Genomic DNA, 5,969 nt, shown 5'->3' on the forward strand with positions numbered 1-5,969 from the left:
TAAGGGCCCCAGACGCCACTGTTATGTTTATATAGATCTCCTGGGATCTTATCTAGTCCGGGGGCTTTACTATTTTTAACTGAATTGATAGCCAGGATTGTTTCTTGTAAATTGAATTCTAAAGTTCCTTCACTCGAGCATAGTATTAGCTCTTCGTTTACCGAACTTTCGATCTCAGGGGCTGCATACAACTTAGTAAAATGTTCTATCCAAGTAGCCTCATCAAGATAGATATCTCTAGAGGCCTTTTCATTTTTGTTTCCTTTTTTCCACAAGTTTCCAAAATGCCATTTGGTCCCTATGTTTTGCTGCTGTCAGTAAATTAAGCCAATTTTCATAGTCTCAAAGTGTTTTAGCGTTCTCTAATACTCTCTTGTATTTTGATCTAGCTTCTTTACCTACCAGACTACTAATATTTTTAATAGCAAGTACTAACTCAGTTTTGGCCATACAACAATCCTTGTTATACCAAGGTTTCCCCATCAGAATTGGATTTCCGTCTTTCCCACTTATTTTGATTTTTTTTGTTACTAACAGGACTAAGGCCTTAAAAAAGCCATTGTGTAATTCTAGGAATGTGTTATTTTAGACACGGCTACAGCCCGAACGGCTGAATGGAATTACACCAAACTTGGCAAAATGGTAGGGCCTGGTATGCAGATGTGCCTTTGCTATGTTTAGTGAAAATCCCTCCAGTAGTTCTTGAGAAAATTGAATTTGAAATTTTTCAAATGGCATTTTCTATGGGACCTTTAGACATGGCTACAGCCCGAACGGCTGAACGGAATTACACCAAACTTGGCAAAATGGTAGGGACAAGTATGCAGTAGTGCCTTTTCTATATTTGGTGAAAATCCCTCCAGTAGTTGTTGAGAAAATTGATTTTGAGCAAATTATATATCTATATGCGCTCACCGTACGCGCACCGCACGCGTACGGTATAGTTATGAATTAGCATTTAAAAAACCTTGCAAATTCACTGAAAAAACCATAGGTTTCAAGCCTTATATAGTTAGGAATTAGCATTTAAAACACCTTGCAAATTCACTTGAAAAACCATAGGTTTCAGGCCTTATATAGTTATGAATTAGCATTTAAAAAACCTTGCAAATTCACTGAAAAAACCATAGGTTTCAGGCCTTATATAGTTAGGAATTAGCATTTTAAATACCTTGCAAATTCACTTAAAAAACCATAGGTTTCAGGCCTTATATAGTTAGGAATTCACTGAAAAAACCATAGGTTTCAGGCCTTATATAGTTAGGAATTAGCATTTTAAATACCTTGCAAATTCACTTAAAAAACCATAGGTTTCAGGCCTTATATAGTTAGGAATTAGCATTTAAAAAACCATTGAAATTGCTCCTAAATAGTTAGTTGTACTAACTATATTTTGCGCACCCGCAATCCACTGCTGATGATGTCACATATTACATCATTCATGACATGGTCAGTGACATCACTGATGACATCACTGATGACATCTCAAATGACATCACTGATGACATCACTGATGACATCTCATTTGACATCACTGATGACATCACTGATGACATCATCCAGTGACTGTGTGTTTCTGTAAAGTTTAAATATGTTTTACATATTGAAGAATGAGTGGATGTATAAGTGTCTGGATGAAGGATTTATTAGGTGCGTGACTGACTGTATGAGTGAGTGATTAAATGTGTCTTACTAAATGCATGGGTTAGTGTAGCGATTGCGGTGCACGGGGGACGAGGGATGGTTCTGCTGTCTAAATCCCGGAGATGGTATGCGTGTGGGGATGTGTGTAGGAGAGGACGAGTGAACTACATGGACCAGCATTCCAAGGGGCAAGCAGGAAGAGTCATGGGACCTCAGGCATATTAGCACCTCCCATCCTCACGGACGGTGCTTGTCAATTTGAGTCCAGAGAAGGTCGGAGTGGCGGAAGGTATTCCCCGCCGGATTCCAGCGAGAAATCAGAAGATTCCAGGATTGAGAAGCTGATTATCACCCCGTGTTGTTTCATACCCGTCGCTTTTCGGATAAGTACACTAGGCACGAAAGCGGGCTCGCTTTCGTTGTTTGCTTTATTGTTTTGATCGTCCCTAGCTAGTTAGCTTAGCATAGTCCCGGGACGCATCGCCTGTTCTATTACCTGATTCAAGGGAGACTCTGTAGAGGGAGCGTTCTGCTTCAAGACGCGCTGTGCTGAATTTTCCTTGTTTATTCTCCCAAGAGGGTTTCTGGGAGACGTAGTTCCAGTATTGTTTTTTGTTGCAACGAGAATCTCCTGCCATACGGGACAGAGACATTATTTCCATTTCTTTTTCCTTGATTATTTGACTTCCTTTCGTGGCTGAAACTTGAGAACGGGTTGTGCATTATTAACAACCAGTATCCTGAATATCCTTTTGTATATTGCCTGCCGCATTCCAGAACTCCTGAACAGAACGTATCATTGATCTTGCAGGATTGCTGTGGTGCTTTTCTTCACTGCCTGGGTTTTGTATGATTCCGGTGAGTGAGGTGCCTAAGAGTGGAATAGTATATGGTCTGAAACACATGAAGTGTAGTGTTAATGGTGTTCATTACTCTTCCCTAATCAGGTGGGCCCTCTCCTGCTATTCTACGCATTTTGGTGACCAGACTCCCGGGGATCCCAAGGAATCATCGCTACCCATTTATTATTTTATCCACTTTCCCTTTCCCGGCTAGGTACGTGGGCGCACAGTGAGTTTCGCTTCCACTGTGGGTTCCGTGGCTGGCGGGGGGAGGAGAGCTTAGCATCCGAAGTCGTTTCTGCCGGACACCCTGAGCAAAGGTTAGTGGCGTGTGTGAGCTTGCGCTGCTGCCAGTCCATGACAGATTGACAAGCCCAAGTTGACGCACCGGCCCGAACGATGAATGTTGAGGCGGTCTTGGCTTCCCTGGTGGAGGGCATGGCCTCTTTGCAACAGGAAGTTGCCACTTCTAGAGCAGAAAACCAGACCCTGTATAAGGAAGTGGGTACCTTAAGAAGGGAAGTCGCAGGACTAGTCCAGAAAGGAACCGGAGGGAGTCCTTATATCAAACCAGCTACATTACCTCCCCCTGGCTCTAAAAAACCCTTGGAAGCGGAAGGGGGTGGGTTCTCTGTTCCCCCTCGAATAGCCACCTCCAGTGCCCCCTCGGCTGAAGCTGCTCATACCGTTCATGTGGTACAGACTATAGGCGTTCCTTTAGCTTCCCCTGAACGCTTTTATGGAGATCCCCGCAAATTCGAAACATTCTTGAATCAGTGCAGGTTACATTTTTTATGTAAACCCGGGGTTTTCCAAGATGATTCAGCGAAGACAGCATTTATGATGTCTTATATGGGGGGTAATGCTGCCAGCTGGAATATCCCATTGCTGGAGAAGAAGGACCCAGTGCTGCACGATTTTTCTGCTTTTTGTGTTGAGTTGCGCAAGCTTTTTGATCGCAAATCCCATATGTTGACCCTGGATAGGGAACTGCTCACCATACGTCAAGGTTCTCAGGACTTATTGTCTTATATCACCTCATTCAATAGGTTGGTGGTAGAGACCGATTGGCCCCCTGCAAAACGCATCTCCTTGTTTTATCAAGGCAAAATTGTAGGGACTGTTGGCCCGATGTGCCTTTGCTATGTCTCAATATATGTGCTCCAGTGGATTTTGAGAAATTAACGTTCAAAAAAAGATATATATCTGTAAGCGCGCTCTGGGCAGCGCTCCGGTTCGCGTACTTGACGCGTAACGGAACTTCGCGAAGCGAAGCTGATTGGCTCTCCGGTGTCTGTCGACATTCTAAACAGTCCGGAGCGGCCGCCATCTTGTCTCTCGGTAGGATCGAGAGACAAGAGGAGGCCAAAACAAAGGGGGAAATGACCATAAGGGGGCATAGTAGATCCTCCCTGACCCCCTAGGTTTTATGAGGAGGTTTTAAAAGGGCCCCGCAGGGCAAAAAAAAAATATATATTTTTTTTTGCTTGGGGAGCGCCCGGTTCGCGAACCGGGAAGCGTTCTGGGGAGCGTACTATAAGGAAAAAAGAATGATAGACTTTTCAAATACTGTATGTTAATTGATTGTTGGTTTTGTTGATTATTTTTTTAATTTCTTTATTTTTTAAGCAATTATTTATTATTGTGATTGTGTTTCAAAATTTAATAAACTTTCTAACATTTCACTGTCTGAAATGTCATTATTTTCATTGAACATAGTTTGTAATCTCTGAGGGTGTAAAATGTCCTCATTTTGAAGGAGGTCATCTACTGCTTGCACACATTGCAGTAGTTCTTGGTCCCAAGTTTCATCCATAAATTCTATATAATTTGGATCAATTATTTCTTGGCTGCTCTTTTGCAGGACAATTTGCCTGAAATTTGGATAAAAAAATATATATTAATAGAGATAGGGCACTGTTGGGAATAATTTTAGATAGGCAGTTTTTATCAGTGAATTTATCTTTGGGCAGTGTATAGTATCAGAGTGGAAGTAGGAATATAAAAAAGTGTATGTGATTTAACGTAAGTAAATTCATAATTATACAAGAGAAGCCTAACTCCATCCATAACTATAACAGAGAAGTCTATCTAAATCTATAACTACTACAGAGGGATAGTATATAACTATCAGAAAAAGTTTACCATATTAACTTATAGTGCACAATATACTTCAGTTTTAAAAATAACAACTTACCTTTACAAAGAAGTTGAAGTGATTAGTGAAAATCCAATTGAAATGTACAACAAGAAGTAGTAGTCAAAATGGCTGTGTTTCCTTCTCATCCTTTATATATATTCAGGTATATAACCAATCAAATGTCAGGTAATAAAAGTAGAAAATGAAAGTAACATTTTCATTGGTTGTCAATTCCAACACTTCAGATGTGTTTTGTGACGTAATTTACCTCACGGTATTTAGAGAGGTCTACAGGCTAAATGGATAAATGGAATTTCAATCAAATTTGTGAAAATGAAAGGGATTGGTATGTAGTATGAGCTAATCTATATTTGGTGAGAGTGTCTCCAGTCGTTTTTCTGTAAATTACTTTCCCACCTTTTTTGATGGTGCGCTTCCCAGGGAGCGACCCGGTACGCGAACCTGAAGCGTTACGGGAGTCCACCATTTTGTGTTTCGGTCGAATTAAGATACAAGATGGAGGGCAAATAATGTTCAGAATGGGTAGAAGGGGGCACGGTAGACTTATCTTGACCCCCTAGGTTTTCTGAGGGTGGCTGAGCAGGCTTATATGTGCAAGAAAAAACATTTTTTTATGAAATTCCGCGAGGTTAGCTTCCGGTTCGCGTACCAGGTAGCGCCCCGGGAGCGTACTTTGTTGAAAATTAGTGAAAAAAGTTAGAAAAAAATAATAATTGTGAGTGATCAGATGTAGGGTAGCTCTGAGAAGAGCTTTTGGGATTATGGTACATTTAGTTACTTATAAGTAGGTACCAATGCACAGTCTTAAATTCAGAATGAAAATTCTGTTGCCCTCATCTGAGAAGTGAACTCCATCTCCTCTGTAGATATCTTGCATGTAGTAACGCAAGTTATTGTTGTACATGGAGCCCATTCCATGGTCTCTCATGTAAGCTGAAACAGATTTGTTTACATGCTTTCTCGACTTCTCAATTTGTGGACAAAATTGGTTGGACCACCTCCATTTCTGTCTTTGGCATATATTTGAATATACCAAGGCAGTTTGAGGAAAAACTGCCATTAATTGCTCAAAGGTGTCCTTTAAAAGCATTTCCAGACCTACTCCAGTCGAAGTGCCCAAATCATTACCTCCACAGTGCACAATTAACAGGTCAGGTTTTGGCAAATGCATAAAGGTTTTCACCAATGGTATCAATTGGTGACATTTTAATCCTCTGTGGCCAAACCACTTAATTTCCACATCTTGTAAATTGAGGTTAGGTAAATTTCTGTTCTCAGCATACCTTTGAGCCCAGTAGATGTAACTATGTACAACAATCCAG

Source organism: Lissotriton vulgaris, chromosome 7, assembly GCF_964263255.1.
Source record: "Lissotriton vulgaris chromosome 7, aLisVul1.2, whole genome shotgun sequence".
Lineage (NCBI taxonomy): Eukaryota > Metazoa > Chordata > Amphibia > Caudata > Salamandridae > Lissotriton > Lissotriton vulgaris.